This window comes from Mustela lutreola, chromosome 3 (genome assembly GCF_030435805.1).
Source record: "Mustela lutreola isolate mMusLut2 chromosome 3, mMusLut2.pri, whole genome shotgun sequence".
NCBI classification, from domain to species: Eukaryota; Metazoa; Chordata; class Mammalia; order Carnivora; family Mustelidae; genus Mustela; species Mustela lutreola.
The window spans coordinates 96149059-96163915 of NC_081292.1; the positions used below are offsets into that span (position 1 = coordinate 96149059).

General features: G+C 43.0%; 1 protein-coding gene across 2 annotated transcripts in view; it reads left to right on the forward strand.

Annotated features, from left to right (window-relative positions):
• The first annotated feature begins 217 nt into the window (after positions 1-217).
• The window catches only part of MYO7B (myosin VIIB), a 104311-nt gene continuing 89671 nt past the window's right edge, over positions 218-14857 (forward strand). For both annotated transcript variants that reach the window (XM_059166512.1, XM_059166514.1), the window contains exon 1: positions 218-355. The gene's annotated coding sequence lies outside the window, so the exon portion shown is untranslated. The remainder of the gene's footprint in view (positions 356-14857) is intronic.

The following is a 14857-nucleotide window of genomic DNA, read 5'->3' on the forward strand; positions in this document are numbered from 1 at the left end:
GGCTTGGCTGGTGGCCAGCAATAGGTGCATGGAGAGCAGACTCTGACGGCCTGTGGGGACTGTCTGCTGAAGAGGCCAGGGTTAAAGATCAGGCCGCTGTGAGGCTTTGCTAGCTAGGGCCGTGGCAGCCATGTGGGAGTGGATATGCCTGGAGCCCAAGGACAAAGTCCTATAATAAATTACGTGGGCCCAGACTGCTGGGCCATTTCCTCTTGGGGCCCTTCTGCCTCTTCCTCCTCTCCCTTACTCTCTGACAGGCCCGGAGCCCTGGCACTGCCTCCTTTCCCTGCTCTTTCAGAGTGCCTGAAAAGAAGAAGTGGTGGAGAAGAAGGGAGTCAGCGAGACACCTGAGAAGGTAAGGGAGAACCAGAGGCTTCTCTGCCCACTGGATGCACCGGGGCCTTTGGGATAGGACGGGGGGTGGGGCGGGTGGGTGAGGGAGCCACCTCTCAGGAGGGAGGTGGCTGGATAGAAGGTGGGAGGCACAGATCTGGGGAAGAAGCACTGCAGGGCTCATGTGGAAACAAGGTAGGGTAGGCCTGTGAAGTAGAGAGCCAGAGATTGCTTTCAGGAGCTGGGAAACCAGGAACCCCAGCCCAGAAACCTGTTCTATCAGCACAGGGCTGGACTGGGGGGCCGAGGAAGGGGAGGAAAAGCTGCCCTGGCCCTCTGCCATAGGAAGGCAGACTCACTGGCAGGGGGGATTGATGGCCGGGGCTACTCTAGCCAGCAGGCTTCTCATAGCATAAGGACACACCAAGGAATCATGAGGCATGAGGGAGAGACTGGGTGCCAATGCTGTGGCTCCTGGCAGATGTCAGGTACACTATATGTGCCACCACTCTGTGTCCTCACAGCACACTGGTGATATTACCACTGTGGACAAACATGTATGGACAAGTATGTATGGACAGCTGGGGTGCCACAGAAAGAAGCAGAGTTGAGATGGGACTCCAAAGCCCAGGCTCCTCTGTCTCTGTGTACCTTAGGGGCCAACTGCAGACAATCGTGTTACTCACCTCTGAAAGACCGGGGACCCTGGTGAGGCAGGACCCTTTTTCCCCAGCCTCAAAGCCTCCAGAGTGGAGGTGTTCAGTTGTGGGAACAGGGTGTCTGGGGGAAGGACTCCGCCGTTGGTTTCCATAAGCTGCCTCACTTGGGCTGCCGGAATGGTGGGCATCCATCCCCATTTCACAGATAAGGACATTTCAGATACAGAATTGGGGGGCTCTGGCAGCTGGCGGGTGTGGGGCCCCATCCTAAATCTCCTAAATTGTGTGTGTTTATTTCCCCATGACCTGGCCTCCCTTGAAGCCATACTCTGTAACTCTGGGCTTGAATTTTGTTCAAAATTCAGGGATTCATAAAATCCCTGAACTCTGTTCAAGACTTTAGTTTAAAAACTAAATAAATAAATAATAATTTATTAAAAAAAAAAAAAAAAAAAAAAAACCTCTGCATGCGGCCTGGAGCACAAGCCCCAGTAAATTTAAGAAGTATTCAGCTCAATTGCACTCCCAGTAGGAGACCTTCCCCGTTGCCCAAGCTTTCGGGTGCCTCTTCCCAGAAGACCTGTCCAGAAGTGTGTCTTGGGCACTGCTGCATCCTCACTTGGGCATGGGGCCAGGTACTATGAGTGTGCAGCTCTGTGGGGAGGTGACTCGGCAGGACAAACATTCCCAGTTACCTAGATGCATTTGTATCACTGTGTGTTGTTCATGTCTTCCACAAAGGCTCTCGCTTCTACGTTGTCACTCAGGGCACATGACAAGCTGCAGGGAAGAAGATCAAGAATTGTGCTTTTCATTAAAGAGCTCATGGAGATAGAGGAGGGTAAAATTTGCCTCAGGCCGTTGGCTATGAACAGCTTAAGAGCACAGGCTGGATCTCCTCAAGATTTCTCTGTCCCCCACATCCACCCAGGGCATGGCAAAGAAGAGGCATTTGGGGAAGATATGTTGAATGAAGGAATGGAATAGGTTAAGCTAGGAGTGAAGTCAAGTTTCTATCCAATGCCATGTAGACCCTTTTGTCTATCTCCTCAATTAATCAAGCAGTGTGTATCATGTTCCTTCACTACTGGGTAGGTAAGATAAGTCTGTGCAAAAGAAAAGTGACCCATCCAGAAATGCAGGCCTCATAGGTATCAAGAGTTAGAGGAGGATATTGCTGGGGTGGAGGACAGGGTGGGAAGGGGGAAGGGTGACAGAGAAGGAGGCAGAGGGACAAATGTGCGGCGTAGGAAAGGATGGCTTGATGACAAGGTGGAGGGTTGGGATGTTCCAGGCTAAGGAAAGGCCATCACATAGTTGCAGAGGAAAGAAAGTACAAGTCCAGCTTGGGCACTGCTGTCTCCTAGCAGAAACTGAGTGTGGGACTAGGGAAACAGATTCTTCTTCCATGTTGATAGAGATATTCTCTTTTGCATTGTCCAGCACAGTAGCCACTAGCCACACATGTGGCTACTGAGCACTTGAAGTGTGGCTGGGGTGACCAAGGAACTGAATATTCAATTTTTTAAAAAGGTTTTTTAAAATGTTTTTTAAAAGGTTTTATTTATTTATTTGAGAGAGTCAGACAGACAGAGATAGTGAGAGAAAGCAGGAGCAGGGAGGAGAGAGAGAAGCAGACTCCTGCTGAGCAGGGAGCCTGACGCAGGGCTTGATCCCAGGACTCTGGGATCATGGCCTGAGCCAAAGGCAGATGCATAACGGACTGAGCCACCCAGGCACCTCTGAATTTTTAATTTTAACTAAAATGAATTTAAATGTAAGTAGCTACATATATCTAGTTGCTGCCACATTGGACAATCCAGTCCTAGAGAGTACCGCATGTCAGACCAAGGAGAGGGGTAAAGTGAAATAAACAAGAATTTCCCAGCCACACAAGCATGGGTTCAAATCCCAACTCAATCACCTACCAGGTGTGGGACCTGAAGCCTCAGTTTCTTCATCTGTCAAATGAGACCATATCACTCACCTTGTAGCATTGTTGTACAGATTAAATTAATAAACTGCTATTGGAAAACTCTCTGCATGGAGCCTGAGTACAGTCTGAGGCCCTGCTTTGTTCTGGAGCCTATGGACAGAATGTTCGTGGTAGGCAAAGGAACCATAGTGCTGTGGAATAGACTGATACCCCAGGCACATGTATCTGCAAATCTCTCTCACAGATCACCTGCCTTATACAAAAAATAAACAAAAGACAGTCATTTGAGGCAAATTTCAGAGATACCTACAATGCAAAAGAATAAAAAAAAAGAAATGAGAAAGCAAGATAAAGTAGGAAAAATTAAAGTAGGAAAGTACAATTTGGCTAGAGAAAGGTTAGTAAAGGAAGGCTCAGTGTATTTGTTAAACGTAGCCACCAAGATTACTCTGAGATTCCTGGTGGGCAATGCAAAAACAAAATACAAGCAGGGACAAGTTCAAACATGTCCTTGTTAAGAACAAACCAGTTTCTGAGAAGGAGCCCATCTTTCCTGATGGGACTACCAAGCAAGGAAATACCATTGGTAAAAACAGTAAAGTCAAGAAGGCTTCTCAAGGGCCCTGTCTTCCAAGCTGTCCCTGGGCAGGCTGAAGTCACTCTGCCAAACCAAAGCTTGGGAGAAGCCAGTCTCTGAAAGAAGGTAAACCATGAGTTCAGTACAGGACATGAATGCCCTTCCTGAGGACTGGCCAGGGTCTTCTGTGACCAGAGAAGGCAGGCATTAGCTAGGATGGGTGAAGACAAAGTCAGGGAGACTGCAAGGGGACACTTAAGCCAGGTCTGAGTGGGCCAGAAATGAGGCTGGAGAAGTGAGCAGGCACTTCACCTGTACTAGCAGGGAGCCCTAAAGCACCTGAATCCAGGTGTGTGTGTTAGGTGTGAGTGGGGGAGGGATAAACTTAGTTTAAGAGGCTCATCATACCACATTGTGGAGGAACAGGACCCCGGCTGAATTCCCTGCAGCTGCACTGCCCCTCTGGAAGGGGAGCAGAGCCCTACTGGAAGGAAAAATTCTCCCACTAGAGCCTCTTCAGAGAGGCCATCCTGCCATCACTGACTTCCCCGGGAGGCTCTAGGAATGAGGCTCTAAGGAAGCAGGGTTTCTTGGTACTACATCAGCACACGGTTTTGGACAGTGGGGGTAGCCAGCCCCTGTGCCCAATAGGGGAGGATAGGATGGAGGACTATAGTTTCACATCCTCAACCTGGACTTACCTGGGCAAAAGAGAAGGGATCCCTGGTGAGGACCCAAGAGCATCATGTTTCAGGGCCAGGGGTACCTCTCAGGGACATCTATCTCCTGAATTGCCAGTCACATGGTATTCATGGGAATACCCATGACGCCACACGACCGTGACCCCACCAACATCATCCTAAATGCCAGGCAATGCTGTGTGGGTTGGGACTCCTTTCAATGGAGGGTGTGTCCCTCTGGGCCCTGGGCTGCAGAGAGGGGCTGAGCCATCCTGGCTGGATCAGGACACATGGAGAGGCTCAGAATCTGGGTTGACAGGGCCTATCCCTGCCCAGGCTGCTAAACCCAGCACCAGGGAGAACTCCCACCTCAGTAGTGCAGGGGTCAGCCCCTCCCATTCCTCCCTGTCATGAACTCGGTAGCTGATTCTTGCAGATGGTTGTACCTATGAGAAAAGGGTAGGATTTCAGGCAGCCAGGAAAGGCCATAGACAACAAAATAAGTAATAAAAATATATGGATATTGAAATGCCAAACATGACTGAAAGGAGAAACTTGTGAAGGAAAAGTCTTCCCCCACTTCCATCCCTCTACTCCTCACCCCAGTCCTCACCTCCCCTCAAAAAACCCCTGGTGGGGCGCCTGGGTGGCTCAGTGGGTTAAAGCCTCTGCTTTCAGCTCAGGTCATGATCCCAGGGTCCTGGGATCGAGCCCCACGTCGGGCTCTCTGCTCCGCAGGGAGCCTGCTTCCTCCCCCCTCTCTCTCTGCCTGCCTCTCTGCCTACTTGTGATTTCTCTCTCTCTGTCAAATAAATAAAATCTTTAAAAAAAAAAAAACCCTGGTAACGGTTCAATATAATTACCTCTAAAAAAGATATATATCCATCTTTATATATATATGTTTACACAAAAATTGCATAATATTATAAAATATAATTTTTTAACATATTCATGTATCAGCACATATATTAGATCAAACCATCTGAAACCACCAATATTGGACTATTTTGAGTGTCTGCAGTGGGATGGTCTAGCCAGGGCCCCTGTCACCTGCTAGACTGGGCTGTCTTTCACTGAGTGGTGGTAGCCCTTCTCACCTGTGCCCACCATCTGTTCCCCTTGGGATGACAGATTCCACATCAGGAGCCCTCAGCTCTGGAGGATTTGGCTGGTGACATAGGATAATTTCCAAGCCTCTCAGTCCCTCCCCCAGCCTGTGCCCCAGACACCTTTCTGCACCACTTCCTTGGACAATGCTTTCTCAGCCCTCCAGGGTAGCATCCCCCTCTAGACTAGCTTCCTATAGACCAGAGACTCAGTGTGGGTTTTGCTTCTCAGACTCCAGTCTCCTCCTGTATGCCCCATACACCACATGGCACACAGCCCCTTCTAGTCCCAGCAACATTTGGATTCTTCCCTCACTCACCTTTCAGCATTTTCTTAACGCTTCTTCCATGCTCCACTTTAATGATGCCCAGAAGGCCATGACAGTGATATGTGTAGCTTTAGACATCCTGCAGCTCTGAGAAAGACTTTGGTAACCAGTACCTCAACCTTCTCCCATCAGATGATTGTCACCCCCATTCTGGTACCTGAAGTTAGGTAGACCCTGAGGCCAGTGCATGACACTGCCCCAGTGGGCTCAGCAACACACTGACCTGCCTCAGGGTTGGGCAAGGGCATCTGAGCTAAGAAGAGATCATCTCACTAACAAGAGGCAGGAACTTGTGAACACCCAGAGTTTTCCCTCAGAGGCAATGCCATACTGCTCTCCTGGAATAGGAAGATGTTTTCATCTTCCCGGTGGCCAAACATCTATCTACCCACCAACCCACTCATCCTTGCTCCCATTCTTTCAGCAAGAATATTGTGAGCCCCTACTGGAATGAGTAGGGCACAGTTCTGGTCTTAAGATTCTCACCAATGTTGGAGAGATACACACACTGACCATAAAAACAGGAATAAGTGCTGAGAGAGGAAATTACAGCTGCACCATGAGAGGGTGCCTGTGTGTGGATACAGACATGCGTGCGTATGCGCTCCTGCTAAACTCACATCAGATCAAGTGCACAGACACCCAAGTGAGAGAGAATGTGGGCTATTTTGGGAACTGCATGAAATTTAGGGCACCCTGTGGGAGAAGAGGTGAGATTTGAGGCGAAACGCCAGACGGGCCATGATCCTGAAGGACCTGACTGTGATAGAGAAATGGCACACCCTGGGGTCCCTGGTGGCTCAGTCAGTTAAGCATCTGACTCTTGATTTCAGCTCAGGTCTTGATCGCAGGGCCCTGGGTTTAAGCCCCACACTGCAGCCTGAAACAGTGTGGAGCCTACTTAAAAACAAGCCAAAAAAAGATATGACACACTCCTAGTTGTGAAGAGGAATGATGTGCCAATTATTTGCATCTTTGTAAAGATCACTCAGTTGGTGGAATGAACAATAATTTCTAGAGAGACCAGAAGCAGCAAGTCTACCTGCGAGGCTTCTAGTCTCCCAGGGGAAGCATGACAGGGGATCAAGGGATGGGCAGGACAGGAGAGAGCCTCTAGTTTTTCCTTTCTTTCAATGTCTTTCATCTGGCTGTGGTAGTAGGGTAATGCTGGTCTCATAGTATGAGCTAGGAAGTGTTTTCTCTGCTTCCGTTTCCTGGGAGATATTATAGAAAGTGAGTCTCATTTCTTCCTTAGATGTTTGGTGGAATTCATTGGTGAAACTATCTAGGGCTGGTGCCTTTTTTTTTTTTTTTTTTTTTGACAGGTTGTTAATTATTGATTCCATTTCTTTAATAGATATAGGCTTATTCAGATTGTCTATTTCTTCTTGTGTGAGTTCTTGCAGTTTTTGTCTTTCAGGGAATTGGTCTATTTCATCTAAGCTACCAAATTTGTAGGGATCTAGTTGCTCATAATATTCCTTTTTTTTTTATCGTTTTAATGTCCATGAGATCAAGTTAATTATTCTTGAGATGTTCCTCTCTCATTTCTGGTATTACAAATTTGTAGGGATCTAGTTGCTCATAATATTCCTTTTTTTTTTATCATTTTAATGTCCATGAGATCAAGTTAATTATTCTTGAGATGTTCCTCTCTCATTTCTGGTATTACAAATTTTTCTTGGTTAACTTGGCTAGAGGTTTATCAGTTTTATTGATTATTTGTTATTATGTAATGCCTGTTTTTATTCCACCTTGCCCTCTTAATTCTCCCTACACTGGAGTTTGCTCTATCTGAAATAACTTTAGCTACTCCAGTTTTCTTTCTTTCTTCCTTCCTTCCTTCCTTCCTTCCTTCAACATATGATGTGTTATTTGCTTCAGGGGTATAAGTCTGTGAATCACAGTATTCACAGCACTCACCATGGCACATACCCTCCCCAATATCCACAACTCAGCCACACCATCCTTCCCCTCAACAACTTAGTTTGTTTCCTGAGATTAAGAGTCTCTTATGGTTTGTCTCCCTCCTGATCCCATCTTGTTTCATTTTTTCCCCGCAACTCTCGCCCTACCTCTCAAATTCCTCATATCAGAGAGATCGTATGATAATTGTTTTTCTCTGACTTATTTCACTTAGCATAATACCCTCTAGTTCCATTTATGTTGCTGCAAATGACAAGATTTCATTTCTTTTGATGGCTGTGTAGTATTCCATTGTCTATACATATACTACATCTTCTTTATAGATTCATCTGTTGATGGATATCTAGGTTCTTTCCATAGTTTGGCTATTGTGGACGTTGTTGCTATAAATATTAGGGTGCATGTGCTCTTTCGGATCACTACAGTTGTATATTTAGGGTAAATAACCAGTAGTGTGATTGCTGGGTCCTAGGATTGCTCTATTTTCAACTTTTTGAGGAACCTCCATACTGTTTTCCAGAGTGGTTGCACTAGCTTGAATTCCCACCAACAGTATAGGAGGGTTGCCCTTTCTCCACATCCTCGCCAACATCTGTTGTTTCCTGACTTGTTAGTTTGAGCCATTCTGACTGGTGTGAGGGGGTATCTCGCTGTGGTTTTGATTTGTATTTCCCTGGTGTGGAGTGATGTGGAGCACTTTTTCATGTGTCTTTTGGCCATTTGGATGGATGTCTTCTTTGCAGAAATGTCTTTTCATGTCTTCTGCCCATTTCTTGATTTGATTATTTGTTCTTTGTGTGTTACGTTTGATAAGTTCATTTTAGATTTTGGATACCAGCCCTTTATCTGATATGTCATCTGCAAATATCTTCTCCCATTCTGTCGGTTGTCTTTTGGTTTTGTTGACTGTTTCCTTTGCTGTGAAAAAGCTTTTTATCTTTATGAAGTCCCAGTGGTTCATTTTTGCCCTTGCTTCCCTTGTCCTTGGTGATGTTTTTAGGAAGAAGTTGCTGTGGCTGAGGTCAAAAAGGTTGCTGCCTGTGTTCTCCTCAAGCATTTTGATGGATTTCTGTCTCACATTGAGGTCTTTAAACCACTAATCCATTTTGAGTCTATTTTTGTATGTTATAAGGAAACGGTCCAGTTTCACTCTTCTGAATTTGGCTGTCCAATTTTCCCAACACCATTTGTTGAAGGGACTGTTTTTTTCATTGGACATTCCTTCTTGCTTTGTCAAAGATTAGTTGACCATAGAGTTGAAAGTCCATTTCTGGGCTCTCTATTCTGTTCCATTGATCTATATGTCTGTTTTTTTGCCAATACCATACTGTCTTGATGATGCCAGCTTTGTCACAGAGCTTGAAGTCTGGAATTGTGATGCTGCCAACTTTGGTTTTCTTTTTCAACATTCCTTTGGCTATTCGGGGTCTTTTCTGGTTCCATATAAATTTTAGGATAATTTGTTCCATTTCTTTGAAAAAAATTGATGATATTTTGATAAAGAGTGCATTAAATGTGTAGATTACTTTAGGTAGCATAGACATTTTCACAATATTTTTTCTTCCAATCCATGAGCATGGAATGTTTTTCCATTTCTTTGTGTCTTCCTCAATTTCTTCCATGAGTACTTTATAGTTTTCTGAGTACAGAATCTTTGCCTCTTTGGTTAGGTTTATTCCTAGGTATCTTATGGTTTTGGGTGCAATTGTAAGCGAGATCAACTCCTTAATTTCTCTTTCTTCTGTCTTGTTGGTTGGTGTATAGAAATGCAGCTGATTTCTGTGCATTGATTTTATATCCTGCTCTATATTTACTGAATCCTGGTATAAGTTCTAGCAGTTTTGGACTGGAGTCTTTTGGATTTTTCACATAAAGTGTCATATCATCTACAAAGAATGAGAGTTTGACTTCTTCTTTGTTAATTTGGATATCTTTTATTTCTTTCTGTTGTCTGATTGCTGAGGTTAGGACTTCTAGTACTATATTGAGTAGCGGTGATGATAGTGGACAGCCCTGCCATGTTCCTGACCTTGGGGGAAAAGATCTCACTTTTCCCCCATTGAGAATGATATTCATGGTGGGTTTTCCATAGATGGCTTTTATGATGTTGAGGTATGTACCCTCTATCCTTACTCTATGAAGAGTTTTGATCAAGAAAGAATGCTGTACTTTGTCAAATGCTTTTTTTTTAAAGATTTTATTTATTTGACAGAGATCACAAGTAGGCAGAGAGGCAGACAGAGAGAGAGGAGGAAGCAGGTTCCCTGCTGAGCAGAGAGCCCCATGCAGGGCTTGATCCCAGAACCCTAGGATCATGACCTGAGCCGAAGGCAGAAGCTTTAACCCGCTGAGCCACCCAGGTGCCCCTGTCAAATGCTTTTTAAACATCATTGAGAGTATCATATGGTTCTTGTTCTTTCTTCTATTAAGGTAGTGTATCACATTGATCGATTTACAGATGTTGAACCAAAGTTGCAGCCCAGGAATAAATCCCACTTGGTCTTGATAAATAATCCTTTTAAGATACTGTTGGATCCTATTGGCTAGTATTTGGTGAGAATTTTTGCATCTGTGTTCATCAAGGATATTGGTCTGTAATTCTCTTTTTTGATGGGGTCTTGGTTTTGTGATCAAGGTAATGCTGGCCTCATAAAATGAGTTTGGAAGATTTCCTTCCATTTTTTATTTTTTGTAACAGTTTCAGAAGAATAGGTATTGATTCTTTAGATGTTTGGTAGAATTCCCATGGGAAGCTGTCTGGCCCTGGGCTCTTGTTTGTTAGGAGATTTTTGATGATTGCTTCAATCTCCTTTTTAGTTATGAGTCTGTTCAGGTTTTCTATTTCTTCCTGGTTCAGTTTGGTAGTTTATGTGTCTCTAGGAATGCATCCATTTCTTCCAGATTGTCAAATTTGCTGGTGTAGAGTTGCTCATAATATGTTCTTATAATTGTTTGTATTTCTTTGGTGTTGGTTGTAATTTCTCCTCTTTCATTCATGATTTTATTAACTTGGGTCCTTTCTCTTTTCTTTTTTATAAGTCTGGCTAGGGGGTTGTTAGCCTTATTAATTCTTTCAAAGAACCAGGTCCTAGTTTTGTTGATTTGTTCTACTTTTCTTTTGGTTTCTATTTCGTTGATTTCTGCTCTGATCTTTATGATTTCTTTTCTTCTGCTGGGTTTAGGCTTTCTTTGCTGCTCTTTCTCCAGCTCCTTTAGGTGTAGGGTTAGGTTGTGTACTTGAGACCTTTCTTGTTTCTTGAGAAAGGCTTGTATCACCATATATTTTCCTTTCAAGACCTCCTTTACTGTGTCCCAAAGATTGTGAACCATTGTGTTTTCATTTTCACTTGTTTCCATGAATTTTTAAAATTCTTCTTTAATTTCATGGTTGACCCATTCATTCTTTAGTAAGATGTTCTTAAGCCTCCACATATTTGAGTTCTTTCCAACTTTCCTCTTACGGTTGAGTTCTTGTTTCAAAGCATTGTGATATGAAAATATGCAGGGAATGATCCCAATCTTTTGGTACTGTTTGAGACTTGATTTGTGATCCAGGATATAATCCATTCTGGAAAATGTTCCATATGCACTAGAGAAGAATTTCTGTTGCTTTGGGTTGGAATGTCCTAAATATATCTGTGATGTCCATCTGGTCCAGTGTGTCATTTAAAGCCTTTATTTCCATGTTGATCTTTTGCTTAGGTGATCTGTCCATTTCGGTGAGGGGGGTGTTAAAGTCCCCTACTATTATTGTATTATTGTTGTTGTGTTTCTTTGATATTCTTATTAATTGGTTTATATAGTTGGCTGCTCCCATGTTAGGGGCATAGATATTTTAAATTGTTAGATCTTCTTGTTGGACAGACCCTTTAATTATGATATAGTATCCTTCCTCATCTCTTATTATAGGCTTTGGCTTAAAATCTAATTTATCTGATACAAGGATTGCCATCCAGCTTTTTTTTTTTTTTTTAATGTCCATTAGCATGGTTAAATGTTTCCCACCCCTTCTCTTTAAATCTGGAGATAACCTTGGGTCTAAAAGGGGTTTCTTGTAAACAGAATATGATGGGTCTTGTTTTTTTTATCCATCCGGATAACTTGTTTCTTTTGATAGGGACATTTAGCCCATTTACATTCATGGTAACTATTGAAAGATATGAATTTAGTGCCATTGTATTGCATTACAGGCAATAAATTCCTTTTTGGTCTGTTAATTTTAAGTTCTCTCTTTGCTTAAAGGACCACTTTCCATATTTTCTGTAAGGCTAGTTTGTTGTTTTCAAATTCTATTAGCTTTTGTTTGTCTTGGAAGCTTTTTATCTCTCCTATTCTCAGTAACAGCCTAGCTGGATATAGTATTCTTGGCTTCATGTTTTTCTCATTTAGTGCTCTGAATATACCATGCCAGTCCTTTCTGGCCTGCCAGGTCTCTGTGCCAATCTAATATTTTTACCATTGTATGTTACACACCTCTTGTCCCAAGCTACTTCCAGGATTTTCTCTTTGTCACTGAGACTTGTAAGTTTTACTATTAAATGATGGGGTGTGGGCCTATTTTTATTGATTTTGAGGGCGTTCTCTGTGCCTCCTGGATTTTGATGCTTGTTTCATTTGCCAAATTACGGAAATTCTCTGTTATAATTTGCTCCAATATGCCTTCTGCCCCTTTCTCTCTTTCTTCTTCTTCTGGGATCCCATTTATTCTAATACTGTTTCATCTTATGGTATCACTTATCTCTCAAATTCTCCCCTTGTGGTCCTGTAGTTTTTTGTGTCTCTTTTTCTCAGCTTCTTTATTCTCCATCATTTGGTCTTCTATATCACTAATTCTCTCTTCTGCTTCATTTATCCTAGTAGTAAGAGAATCCATTTCTTATTGCACCTCATTAATAGCTTTTTAAAATTTCAACTTGGTTAGATTTTAGTTATTTTATTTCTCCAGAAAGGGATTCTCTAGTATCTTCTATGCTTTTTTGAGCCTAGCTGGCACCTTGATAACCATCATTCTGAACTCTAGTTCTGACATATTACTAGTGTCCGTATTGATTAGATCCCTAGCCATCGTTACTGCCTCTTATTCTTTTTGTGTGTGTGTGTGGTGAGATTTTCCACCTTGTGATTTTATATAATAATAGGTGAATGAGATAATAATAGGTGAATATTATAGGTGATAATAATAGGTGAATGAGAGAACAATATACTAAAAGGGTAACAACAAACCCAGAAAAATATATACTAACTTAATCAGAAGTGTCCCGAAACCAGGGATAGAAGAAATACATATATATGTGTGTGTGTGTGTGTACATATACACACATATACATACACATACACACACACACACACACACACACACATACACACACACACACACACACACACACACACACACACACACACACTGGCCTGGTGGCTAGAAGAGAGCCACACTCTTGGTTTTGGATATATTTTAATCTGTTATGAGTAACTGCCTAACAAAATTTTAAAGAAAGAAAAAAATTTATATATATACAAGAATATATAAAGGTGATGAAGGTATGGAATATGACTGTAAAGATGAAAATCAAGAAAAGATTCTAAGAAAGGAATTGATAAGATAAGAAGTTGGTTTAAGAAAGAAAAAAAAGAGAGAAAAGAATGCGGTCAGAAAGAAAAAAAAGAGAGAAAAGAATGTGGTCAGGTCAGATCTGAGGTATATTTTGATCTATTAGAAGAAACTGTATCCCAGAATTTTAAAGAAAGAAAAACCTATATGTATACCAAAAAATAAGGTTAAATACAATGAAGAGATAGAATATGACTATAAAAATGAAAATTTTAAAATATTTTTAAAAAGGTATTAATAAGATAAAATAGTTAAAATGTTAAAATAGGAAAAAGGAAAAAAATTTAAATGGATTAAGAAAAAAAATAAAATTTAAAAAATTTAACTTTGCAAGACTAAAGGATCATGTGAAAAAAGCCATGAAGTATATGTGCTGTGTTCCAGTAGCTCTGAAGTTTTGCAGTTCTCATGGATTGGTGTACTTGGTCTTGGCTGGATGTTCTTGCTGATCTTCTCGGGGAGTGGCCTGTTGCAGTGATTCTCAAATGTCTTTGCCCAAAGCAGAATTGCACCACCCTTCCCAGGGGCCAGGCTAAGTAATCTGCTCTGTTTTGCTCTCAGTAGCTTTTGTTCCCAGAATGCTTTCCACACATCTTTGGAGAAGGAGAATGAAGATGGCAGCCTCCAAATCTCCAGCCAGTAGAAGCTGAGTGCTCAGGGCACTCCTCAGTGCACCCCCAGAGAAAAGCAATCAATCACCCCCATCTCCCTGGTCTCTGGCCACACTCTGTGCTCATCTGGCCTGTGACCAAGCGTTTCTATCTCCTGTGTATGGCCCTGTTTGGAGACTCCAAACCTAGCAGATTCCTGTAGCATGCTCCCTCACCATTCCTCCCAGAGGAGGAAGGAGGGAGTCTTCCTGGATCTGCTGCTTGTGGGGTCCCTGCTTGAATCATGGTTTAAGATAACCCTGAGCTGATTGCCTTCTCCTCAGCTCCAACTCTGTAGCTGGCTTTCCAGCTCCAATACCTGGGAGCTCTGCCACATTCAGGTACCCCTGGTCTTACTGTGATCCTGCAGGTCCTGAGACCACACTGTCCCCATGAGGGCTCTACCCCCTCACCACTCTCCCCCACTTAGCCTCTGGAGCGACGTCTCTCAGTGGAGTGGACTTCTGAACGTTCTGTTTTGTTCTCTGCTGCTCCACCGCTTGCTGGGAGCAACCCCTCCCCCTCCAGTCTATCTTCCCGTATTATCACCTCAGATTCACTTCTCTGAATGTCCTGACTTCCAGAAAGTGGTCAATTTTCTGTTCCTAGAATTGGTGCTCTTCTTCTCTTTGGTCTCCCTTTGAGTTTGTAGATGTTCAGAATGGTTTGATAACTATCTAGCTGAACTCCTGGGACCCAATGATATTTAGGTCTCCTACTTCCCTGCCATCTTGCTCCTCCTCTTTCCAACTTTCTTTTGTTTTCATGATACATCTTTATTTCTTTACTTTTAATATGTGTATTTTTTTAAGATTTTATTTATTTATTTGACAGAGAGAGATCACAAGTAGGCAGAGAAAGAGAGAGAGAGAGGAGGAAGCAGGCTCCCTGATGAGCAGAAAGCCCTATGCAGGACTCGATCCCAGGACCCTGAGATCATGACCTGAGCCGAAGGCAGAGGCTTAACCCACTGAGCCACCCAGGTGCCCCACGTGTCTTTATTTTTAAAGTGGCTTTCTTGTAGACAACATATAGTTGGGAGGCTTAAGTTTT